Below are 12,004 nucleotides of genomic sequence, written 5' to 3'. Positions count from 1 at the left end.
AGTATCTCTTTGTACTTCTACAAAAATAGCACGCAGCCAGGATCGGGCTAACTTCCTCAAACCTAAGGGCAATTTCATCTTTCCAGAGCAATTTTTGAGCTTCATGAAAACTATTGAAAATCAAATCCCTCAACACTTTTTCTTCAACTTCCAGGAGTATTTTTCTTTTATTGTAAGGCAGTTTTACAACCAAGTAAAGCATTCAGATGGCCCATTTCTAGTAAGCATCCCTTATCTTGAATCTAAAGTGTAAGTCAAAGTATTGACAAACTTAGCTAGCTTCAAAGAGTAGATCGGAAAAGAGAGTAAAGGCGGCAATCTTCAATCAAAGAATATTAAATGTTCTCACTGAATAAGAACTATCTACATGTAGTTCAGCTTTTCCCACTCAAAGCAAACAGACTGGTCAAGATTCACTTGGAATATGACCATTAAAAGAAGGATGCCACTTAAATCAGCAAACTACTATAGTTCGTAAATGCATTTGATATGTATGTGACAGTCATATTATTTAACATCATACGTTAACGGAATGGCCTATCTCTTTAAACTTGATCTGATGTGCACTGCCTACTAAATAGAATCCAAGTCATTTCATACTGGACTAAATGCTCTATTTGTAAGATTGACAAGTCAGTTGTAATCAAAGCTCATCCTTTGAATCAGCAGAATAAAGATGGAGGGAATTTGCTATATGTTGTTAATCACTACGCTTGCTTTCAAAAGGAATGAGCCCCACACAAGCACAAATGCAAACACTCTTGAGGATACTAGAACACATATACTCACTCTGCTCTGCTCCGATGGTGGGTTTGGGGGTTGGTTAAAATGCTGTCTACTATTTACTCAAGTCATAGAAGGTCCTACCTACTTCTCATCTCGACCACACATTGCAGGCATACAATCCAACCCCAAACAATAAGCATATTTACTTTACTCCGAATTATCAATATCATTTTCATCAAGTGACCTATATAATCACCCCAAATGAGTAGATCTACTATATACATGTAGATCTTGGGCAAAGTCAGACATTTATTGATAATGTCATTTAAAACTTTAGTACCAATGCTTTCAATAGAAGTGGAAAGTTTGATGGAATCCACAGGCATAGAAATCAATATGTCTTTCTCGACTTATTCCTAAACTGATGGAAAATGATAACCCTCAAGAATCGTGTACATTTAAGATTACAAGCAGGTCCTATGGAAAGAAACATTTAACCCTGAACATGGAAAGAAAACAACACAGAAATATATAAAAATCTTCCCTAAAAGGCACCCCCCAAAAAAATAAAAAAATAAAAAATGTTCGTTTGCCATCTTTCTTCTCATTACAATTGCGATGATTAACAAGAATAAAGATAATTACAGTTATCCCAAAATCTTTGAAAAATTGCTAGTGCTACGATAAGGCACAAAGTGATTGAATTCTAAAGAAACACAATGAATTCACAATAGGTTCTGACTTGGAAAGGTAGTGTTAGTCTTTATTGTCAACGGGCAGATTAGACTGGCTATACCATCCTAATATCCCCTGTCTGCTTTAGTTTGTATTAGAATATATTACTGGAGCTTACAAGCTAACTCTCAAATCCTCCCTGTTCTGAAGAAAAACTCAACCATCAGATCAACACGTCAAATGTACATGTATGCAGCTCAATCTCCTAGCGACCTCAACAAATATTGGAGAGACTGGAAACCCAATTCTCTATGCTACTTTGACTAAAGGATCAATCTGATCCGCTTTCACATCTTTATCCAACAAGTACCAACTCAGCTAGGGCCTGCCAAGAAGATATGTCCGTTGACACCAAAGTTGCAATACCCTTTTCACCTGCTTTCTGCTCCTCTTAATCATGCTTTTTCCTCCACAGCCTTCATTTTTCTCTGTAATATACTATACACTTTTAATAAGTATGGACTATCAGAGCATATCTAAGAATATACAGATTTTAATATCAAGCTCATCTTCTTGACCACTACTAGGTTCTTTTGATTAAGAAAAACTTTTTTTTTCGTTCTTGAAGACAGGACTTGTCTTGGCCGAAACTGACTTATGGCACTTAAGTACAAATGTTTTAACAACTATGTGTTGCATGTCTACGATAGAAGCAATTCAGTACTACCATTAGAACTCAAGAGTAAGGAAACCTTATACTTGTCATAGGGAGAGAAAGATATTCCTCAAGGATGATTTACAGGGATTTTGTCTATACGTACAAGGAGATCTTCTAGGGACAGGACCTAGAGGAAGTTGGTGCAGATATAGATAGTCCAAAAGGTGATGGATCAAACTCAAAGGGAACTAATCTACAATACAGACACTGCCTTGCATTTGATCTCACAGGTATACTACTGCTTTCTGCTTTCAAATGGATGGAGTCCTCGAGAGGGGGGAGGGAGAGTAGGTGAGAGAGAAAACGAGCTTGCTGGAGACTCGAGAGCAACTTTGAAGTGTGTACAGAGTATACAAATGGTGGATTTGCGTTTGGTAGTATTCCCTATGAATTGATGGGGAAGGAGCTATACACACATACCAATAAAAGCAAAGATAAACTAAAAAAGGACTTTCTCTTTCTTCTTTTCAATGAATTCAAAGAGGGTGGTACAGGAAGATGGTGTACGTCCCTTATCGGTAAGCAGACCAATAACATGCAGGAATTTAGATTCAGTTGTATAGATGAAGACGATGGCTCCTATAATTTGATCCCTTTCCTAATGAAACGGTCTTGTCATGGTTGTTTACACCATGTGGTCTGCGGAACACAAAAACTAAAACTTCCAAAATCAGTGGCAAATTTTCTTTACTATCCCTGGAGCATGCCCTGTATGTTACAGCCTGCAGAGCCTCGCCGATCAGAGTGATATTATTACAGAGAATCATATTGACTGACAATGGTAGCATCAATACCATCAATTGATTAAAATATCAAGTTTGCTTCAATAAAAGCGGAAATATACAAACAACAAAATTCAAATCCCTATAAATTTGACAGAAAATCAATTAAAAGGAAGATATTCTGTGTTAGGATCTGTCCTCACAAATCTAATCATTTTTCCAAACCAAATATCACTGCATGCAATAAGAGAAAAGAAACCTTTAGTCAAACGGTTCTCCCTCCATTTGCAATTCAAATCCTATAGTATTAGTATAAAGGCCAGATTAATGCCTATTATTTGCAGCCCTTACCCTCTTTTTCAGGATGTGTTTACTGTTTAGCCTCCGGTCATTGAATCAAATCTCAGGATTCAGTAGTGAACCAAACTTGTATGAATCTGAAGAACAAGCATCCTCATTAGTGCTAGCAATGAGTTCAACAAGGCCAGCTACCTACCTCAAAACCTCTGGTTAAAGGCAACAATCTGGTTTTGGTAAAAAGCATTTATTGAAACCATGGACCTACATGTGTACAACAATGTACCCGGTCCCATGAAATCTAACAATAATTTGCTGAAAATCACAGACAAAAAAAGTTGCAGGATGACACGAGAACAAATGGGAATTGGACAAGGGCTCTTTTGGTCATGTGCGCTAACTCTATTTTCTCACCTTTCTCAGGTTACTACTCAACTATCATGCATTTCTATCAGATACAAAATGGAAGTTACAATTTATAGCTTAGAATATAATTTAGATTCTGTGAGGAGCATTCTTTATTATTATAAAAAACTAAAGTCAAAACTATTCAATGATGCCAACAGCATTAAAAAAGAGGATTTTCCACATTCCGATAGATATGAATGGTGTTTGCCAAATGGGTGAGCTTTGCTTGTAGCATTGGGACTGATGAACAAGACAATCCTTGTGATACGCAGACTACGAGGGCAGGCAGCAGGGATGGAGTAAAGCTTGCATGTGACCATGGCAACCGATATGATGCTGATATCAAGCTTCATCTCGTCACCAGCATGACATCTGTGTGCATGCGTGAGTAGGAGCCAGCTAGCCAGGGTAGCGCTGCTGCTGCTGCTGCATAAAACACTTTCATTCTCTCCACTATATATGTGTGAGCCCTACCAGGGAAGTAGCGAGGTAATGACATCAATTATAGCTCTTACTGTCAGTTCACTTTATACCTGTGCGGCTCGGAGCACTTGAGTAATTACCAGGTACACAAACATGTTTATTGACTGTGTGTGTAGGCCTATTAACCATTTATACATCTCTATCTACAATCAAATGTGTTTGTACTACAAGATCATCCATAGGAAGTTTCATGGGCAAAGCCTTGTACTTGCTCAACTTGTCCTGTTTTACTAACACACATCTAAAGTAATATGTAAATACCAATAGGAATTTCTTTTTTTAATATTGATACTTGACGGATACATAGTACATTCCAGTTTAAAATCTTCACTTGTTGAATAGCAGTTAACAGCTATGATAACGATGTGTAATAAGACTAAGAAAACTATGGAAGAAGTATCTTCCAAACCCTCCGTCTTTATATCTTTCTTATACCATGGCATGGAATATGTTTGTATTTTGATAAATGTATAATTTGCAATATCGATGGATCCAAGTCCAAATTATCTTGGGCTTTAGAGTATTCAGCAGATTGATCAGAAATTCACCTTAGGCCTGTCCTTATCAGCTTGAGTTGGTGAAATAGCCCGCTATTTTTGATTCTGGAAATTAGCCCAAAGTTACAAAATCACGTTTTCATCAGCTCGAAACTTGAGCTCGTGAATTTAGCTCAAGAAATTTGCTAGTGCATTTGCTAGAGCTATTTACATAGTGCGAGTCTTCGGGCTGGTGAAGACGGACCGGACCGGACCGGACCGGACCGGACAGGACAGATACATGTAGCAGGCTATTTTGCAAACTAGCCTTAGATATCTTGGGAAGATTTCCCAAGCAAAATAGCCTGCTATTTGCGTCTTCACCTGCCAAATAGCCTGCTATTTTGTGATCAGGCTAATTTCCCGAATCAGAAATAGAGGGCTATTTGGCCAACTCGAGCTGATGAGGACAGGCCAACTGTACACATTTCTTTGAATGACAATTTTCATCTCATGAGATGTAGAGAGCCCCTCAAATGCTATCCTGATGTAGTGGGATGCTATCCTGAGGTAATGGGAACCTAGCTAGAGATTGAAAAGTGCTTCAGAGGATCAACTTGATGTAAACTTTCACTTATGACCTCAATCTTCAGGCCACTGTCATAACACAGACACTGTAATCTAAACATGAGGGGTAACAAAAAATAGAAAATCTGGGCTCAAGAATACCCCCAGAGAGATGAGTACCTATAACAAAATTGAGCATTTTAACCTTGTCTGGCCTGTAGTCTATGTTTTCAGACATTAATAATCAGCTTTAAGATGTAATGGGGATGTTGCAAGACTAAAAAATTATTTTGGAATAATGCAATAAGATTCCCTTGTTCATACTGCACGTCCATCAAATCATAATTGAGTGAACTCTGATGAAAAACCATAATGTACCCTTCAATGTGCCGTCCATTGAGGTCTAACAAGTTAAACAAATAAGCTTCATAAAAAGACAAATAAATAAAACATTAAATTCCCTTGCGAAAATGCTTCAAATTTATGTATTTTACTACCAGTAAAACCTTTTCCCTGGTGGTCCTAAATGGCAAATTGTACCCCCTCCCAATATTTCAATTGAAAACATTTAACCCTTGAATGACCCCAATTTATTAAACACATTGGACTTACCTACTAAAAGGAAGATCATTTGCTGAGAAATAAATGGAAGAGGGTATTAATATTACAGATGTGAACTGTTGTACTGTACATACAGGTGTACCTTTAATATGTAAACATGCAGTTGTACATTGTACATACATGTAGATGCACATTAAAAGCCAGATGAATTTGATCGAAATCAGAACTTTGTTTTCATTCTAAGGCAATCACACACAAACAAAAACGTTAGAAGATGCGAAAATAGACAATCTAATGGTTTCAATTCATAAAAACCTCCTCTAAAAATTACCACAACAGGAGAATAATACCTGGCTTCTGGGTCACTTTTCTCTATTATTAAACAGTCTGTGTTGGCAGAAATAATGCCGGTGTATTTTACTGTGTATACTCCCGCCAAGTTTAAATCTAATATAAAAAAGTATTTGTGATAAAACATTGACTACAGCTGAGAGGTAAGCTGTGTCAGGTTGGATGCCATTATGAAACCAGTGGGACATCAAAGTACATGTGTGCATGTACATGTATGTCTCTACTGTGTAACTTGTAAGAAACTACTAGTTGCTACTAATCCATTATGATGCAGTTTGGATAACTGCTGTCAATGCTGCTACTAAGTATTATACAAAAATGATATCGAGTACTGGTTATTCAATTGGCTTGTGAAAAAAAGGTGTATAAGTTATTCTGAAATGATAATATACATATATTATATATTGACCAAATCTTACAGTTCTAAAATACATGGGACACATGGAGATATACATACACGCAAATAGGCCTATGCTATGGGACTGCACAAACATTTGTGATAGACAATGGTCCAAAGTTTGTCTTGTTATATTCAAGATAAAAAAGTATATGTTAGCCTACTTCAAAACCTATCTTTCAAATGGGACATTGCTACTATGAGTATTTTTCCACAAAGGAATAATAAGAACAAGAATAAGAAAGCTCACAATATGTTTTCTCCTCCATCAAAACTAAACCTTTCTCTGTAAGTGTCAGGCTATCAGCCACCAATCATACATCTACACTGTAAATGTCAAAATAAGGACACACTGTTCAAACGTCCTAATTAGATTAGAATTAGCAAAGTTAATATGTCTGCATACCCCTCTACTTACTCCCCATAACCTCATGAAAATGAGAAACTGATATTCAACAATTTCCCCTTATTTTGTCTTGTTACTGTATTTCAATAATTTAACAATTATTTTTAATTAACAGCGTGGGACAGATAAATCTTAAGTTTCCACTGAGATAATTATAGTTTACAGAGTGCCTATATATCAGAATTAGCCTCAAAAGTGTGATTAAATTACAGGTCAAGTATTTAAGCCTTAAATGTCAAGTCCTTGTACTTGATTTATGGTTCATTGACATTTTCTCTATTCCAGGGCATGCAGAATTGGTGGAAATAAGAGTGGGATTTAGAATACCACATCCTAAACAAAGACCACAGCAAAGCAAAAGAGGTTTCACACCTTCCTTTGTTTGCCACTATCAGTGAAAAACACCAGATCTATTCTACAAGTACAGACTCGGTTGATTTTCACAATTAGACAAAAATGCCCTGCCTCTAAGTACGTGTGTACAACCTTGTAAAACAGCTAAAACCAGAAGAAACACAGTCTAAATAATCAAATAAGACTTGAACTTAGTCTGAACCATATTATCAATAGTTGCCAGGAGTTGGGGTGGGCCAGGGCCTAGAGTGCATTTCTATGGTGGCCCTGAAGGGACATCGCGAATAGACTAAATCGTGAAAAATATGCGATAAAATTCACGATATCGTCAATTTTATCGCATATTTTTCACGAAGAAATTAACGAAATTGACGATATCGTGAACTTTATCGTGAACTTTTCACGATGAAATTGACGATATCGTGAATTTTATCGTGAAAAGTTCACGATATAAAGTTCACGATATCGTCAATTTTATCGTGTACTATATCGTGTACTCTATCGTGTACTCTCCTGACGGGCGCTTCGTAAACAAAACCAGCCCTAGCTGGGGGAGACAGAGAGAAGGAAAAAAGGGAAAGGGAAAGAGAAGATAAAAGGAAAGAAAGAATAATAAGAAGAAAAGAGGAAAACGGGGGGGGGGGGCGAAGGGCTCTTGCCTCCTCCTCACTTCCCCCCCCCCGCCAAAAAATAAATAAGGAGAGAGAGAGAAGGGAAAGGGAAAGGGAAAGAAAATATAAAAGGAAAGAAAGAAGAGGAAGAAGGAAAGAGGGAAACGGGGGAAGGGCGAAAGGCTCTTACCTCCCCCCCCCCCCCCCCCCGCCAAAAAAATAAATAAGAGAGAGAGAGAGAGAGAGAGAAGGGAAAGGGAAAGAAAGAAGAGGAATAAGAGGGAAACAGGGGAAGGGCGAAGGGCTCTTGCCTCCTCCCCCCCCCCCCCCGCCAAAAATAAATAAGAGAGAGAAGGGAAAGGGAAAGAAAATATAAAAGGAAAGAAAGAAGAGGAATAAGAAGGAAAGAGGGAAACGGGGGAAGGGCGAAGGGCTCTTGCCTCCTCCCTCCCCACCCCCCGCCAAAAAATAAATAAGAGATAGAGAGAGAAGGGAAAGGGAAAGGGAAAGAGAAGATAAAAGGAAAGAAAGAAGAGGAAGAAGAAGAAGAAAAGAGGGAAACGGGGGCGAAGGGCTCTTGCATCCCCCCGCCCAAAAAATAAATAAGAGAGAGAGAGAGAGAAGGGAAAGGGAAAGAGAATAAAAAAGGAAAGGAAGAAGAATAAGAAGAAAAGAGGGGCTCTTGCCTCCTCCCCCCCCCTCCCGCGCCAACAAATAAATAGGAGAGAGAGAGAGAGAGAGAGAAGGGAAAGGGAAAGGGAAAGAAAATATAAAAGGAAAGAAAGAAGAAGAAGACGGAAAGAGGGAAACGGGGGAAGGGCGAAAGGCTCTTACCTCCCCCTCCCCCCTCCCGCCATAAAGGGAAAGAGAAGGGAGAGGGAAAGAAAATATAAAAGGAAAGAAAGAAGAGGAAAAAGAATAAGAAAAGAGGGAAACAGGGGCGAAGGGCTCTTGCCTCCTTTCTTTTCTTTCTTTTCCTTTCTTTCCTATTCTCCCTCTTTTTCGTTTTTCTCTTTCTTTCTTCTCTTTCCCTTTCCTTCTCTCTCTCTCTCTCTTATTTATTTTTTGGCGGGGGGCGGGGGGACGAGGCAAAAGCCCTTTGCCCCCGTTTCCCTCTTTTCTTCTTCTTCCTCTTCTTTCTTTCCTTTTATCTTCTCTTTCCCTTTCCCTTTCCCTTCTCTCTCTCTCTCTGATTTATTTTTTGGCGGGGGGGGGGAGGGGGGGCAAGAGTCCTTCGCTCTTCCCCCGTTTTCCTCTTTTCTTCTTCTTCCTCTTCTTTCTTTCCTTTTATCTTCTCTTTCCCTTTCCCTTTCCCTTCTCTCTCTCTCTCTGATTTATTTTTTGGCGGGGAGGGGGGGGGGGGAGTGAGGAGGAGGCAAGAGCCCTTCGCCCCCCCATGTTTTCCTCTTTTCTTCTTATTATTCTTTCTTTCCTTTTATCTTCTCTTTCCCTTTCCCTTTTTTCCTTCTCTCTGTCTCCCCCAGCTAGGGCTGGTTTTGTTTACGAAGCGCCCGTCAGGAGAGTACACGATAGAGTACACGATAGAGTACACGATAAAATTGACGATATCGTGAACTTTTCACGATAAAATTCACGATATCGTCAATTTCATCGTGAAAAGTTCACGATAAAGTTCACGATATCGTCAATTTCGTGAATTTCTTCGTGAAAAATATGCGATAAAATTGACGATATCGTGAATTTTATCGCATATTTTTCACGATTTAGTCTATTCGCGATGTCCCTTCAGGGCCACCATACATTTCAATTTCTTTTGGAGAAAGAAAGAAATTTACAATCTGTCTAAAATAACCATGAGACATGAGAACCTTGTTTACAGGTCCACTGCAAATGACACTGTCAACTCCGGTAGTAAAATACACTTGAGTAAGAGGAGTAATGCTCCAGCCAATCCTTTTTACATCCAGATGAGATGTTTATGGACAGACAAATTTGAAGAAGCAGAGATATAAAAAGTCCATCCATAAAAACACATTTCCCAGGGCGATCCTTAGCAGTCATTTTTCAAGGATGGCATTGAAAGTTATATTACAAGCATATACACTGTAAGAAATCAAATTACTAATAAATAGCTTCTGAAGCAGTAAACCACAGCATACATACAGCACAGTAAAGAGTGATAGAACACATCTTCATACTGTGTCTAAGGCATCAATATATCAATAATTAGGTGCAGATAGATGCCCACACAATACTTGAAGAACTTGAAGCCTGTGTATTTAAGTCTTTAAATTTAAAAGTGGCAGTGTAGCCTTATATCATTAAAAATTAAAATTCAGATGGTCTGATAAAGTTTAATTTACATACCAGTACATGTACAGTACCTATGTCATTTGTTTTCTTACCTCTATTAGTGTTTGCCTCAGATTCACAATCAGACTATCACCGGTACAGTTTTAACAGCATCCTGTGTTATCTAAAAAGATATCAAAACAAAATCAAATGTTATTGCAGCTTTCCAAACATAATATCTTCAAAATGTCTTTTTTGAATAAAAACACAAAAATAAAGAAACCCACATCTATTTTACCAACTGATATTGTTCTATCTAAATCTAAAACTGTAATGCAGGTGTGATGAGTCATTGAGTCTTAAAATGCTAAGAAGTAAATCCTTATCTTCTGATTTGTTTTCAGTAATTATGCAATAATGCTACCTCTTCAAAATAAATTTCCTTCTAATCTGCAACTTACACATGTACATGTAGCAGAAATGCTAAGAACACTGCATTACACTGTACCATATGCATAATGCATGAAGAGCTTGAAGGCAATCAGTTTTCAAAGCGACTTATCCTTGATTGATATTCATGAAAATATCAGATTAGGTATATCATATGGCCCAGTTCCTAGGTAGTTTATTGATGATGATGAGTCATACTGTATCTGGAGGCATTCATACAAAACTGAAATGTACATGCATTAGCTGTTAAGAGACCAAGCATATTTTCTTTGACAGTTTGAAGGAACTACAAACTATTTTGCTCCACAATTTCAGGAATATATTTTCTGCATTTTAAGAGATTGATTAGTAAATCAACTGTTTTAATGATTATGTAATGAAATACATGTAAGGTACATTTGTTGTTTATTGAATACATTTGAATGAGTGAATGAATGCTAATATTGTACAGCAAAGAGATTCATTTCTTGCAGTTTTAGTAAGCAAGGAAATCCCTTTAAAATCCTAGGGTTCAAACGATATCAGGAAATACATCCCTATTCTCTAGAATATTGATCATGATGCTCTTCACATTACAATGAACCACAAAACCAAAGACTGAAGCCATCGCTTTAGACATGCAATCTGTTACAAACTACACAGTGAAGTACATTTTGTACATATGTACATGTAATACATGAAATGGGGAAGAGGCTACGAGGGGGAAGAGGGGGGGGGGATACTGTAGCTGATTGAGCTTGGAGATCTGTTAAATGTAGAATTGTAGAAATGTAGATCTTGGTGATCACATAAATCAGAATTATATAATTCTGAATACCTCCATCAATAAGTTTCACTTATTCATTTTCTCACATCCGCTTAAACAGTACAGAAACATGTTCTAGAAGGTGTCATACATGTAACTGCTTTACTGTGTAGCCAATACAATAAATTGAAAGTGAAAGACTGAAAGCACTACATGTATATGTATAATACTATAATGTAAACAAATCAATGCATCTAGTACTTTTCATCAAACGTGCACAAGGAAACAAGGAAATTCTAAATTCATATTCCGGTAGCCTTGGATTGATATCCATGTGCATGTATCCTATATCCTGGTACACACTACACACGTCCAATATAAATGGAGAAATAAGGCACTCATCACAAAATTAATTTTAAAATGTTACATTGTTGCTTCATTCCTCACCCACCTACCTGTACAGCCAGAACACCTGCTACCAACATGTACACATACGTACACTGTACAGGTGTATCTCTTCATCCATCAATACTCATTTAGTGATAAGATGCACTGATCAGTGGTATAAACATGGAGATATCCGTACATACAGTGTCAGTGGTATAAGCCACAGAATGCTCCAATTACATCCACTGTTCTAGATCATGATGTAGATGAAACATGGAGAGATCATTAATACCCAAACACTCTTCCAGTCACACAGAGATGCGTTTCCATCCAGGATCTGAGCTACATGTAATGAGGAGAGAGCATCAAGGGATAGATTCTTCTCTAATGAGTCATCACCAGGCGTACGTATCACAA

The 12,004-nt window shown here is 37.8% G+C and overlaps 1 protein-coding gene across 1 annotated transcript in view; it reads right to left on the bottom strand.

The window, feature by feature from the left end:
• LOC577291 (mitogen-activated protein kinase kinase kinase 2) overlaps positions 1-12,004 on the bottom strand; it is a 58,532-nt gene that overhangs the window by 36,992 nt on the left and 9,536 nt on the right. The window contains exon 2 of the mRNA XM_003724662.3: positions 10,119-10,189. The gene's annotated coding sequence lies outside the window, so the exon portion shown is untranslated. The remainder of the gene's footprint in view (positions 1-10,118; positions 10,190-12,004) is intronic.

Source organism: Strongylocentrotus purpuratus, unplaced genomic scaffold, assembly GCF_000002235.5.
Source record: "Strongylocentrotus purpuratus isolate Spur 01 unplaced genomic scaffold, Spur_5.0 spur5_scaffold_7, whole genome shotgun sequence".
NCBI lineage: Eukaryota > Metazoa > Echinodermata > Echinoidea > Camarodonta > Strongylocentrotidae > Strongylocentrotus > Strongylocentrotus purpuratus.
The sequence above is the reverse complement of the archived record's forward strand: the minus strand, read 5'-3'. Positions and strand labels throughout refer to the sequence as shown.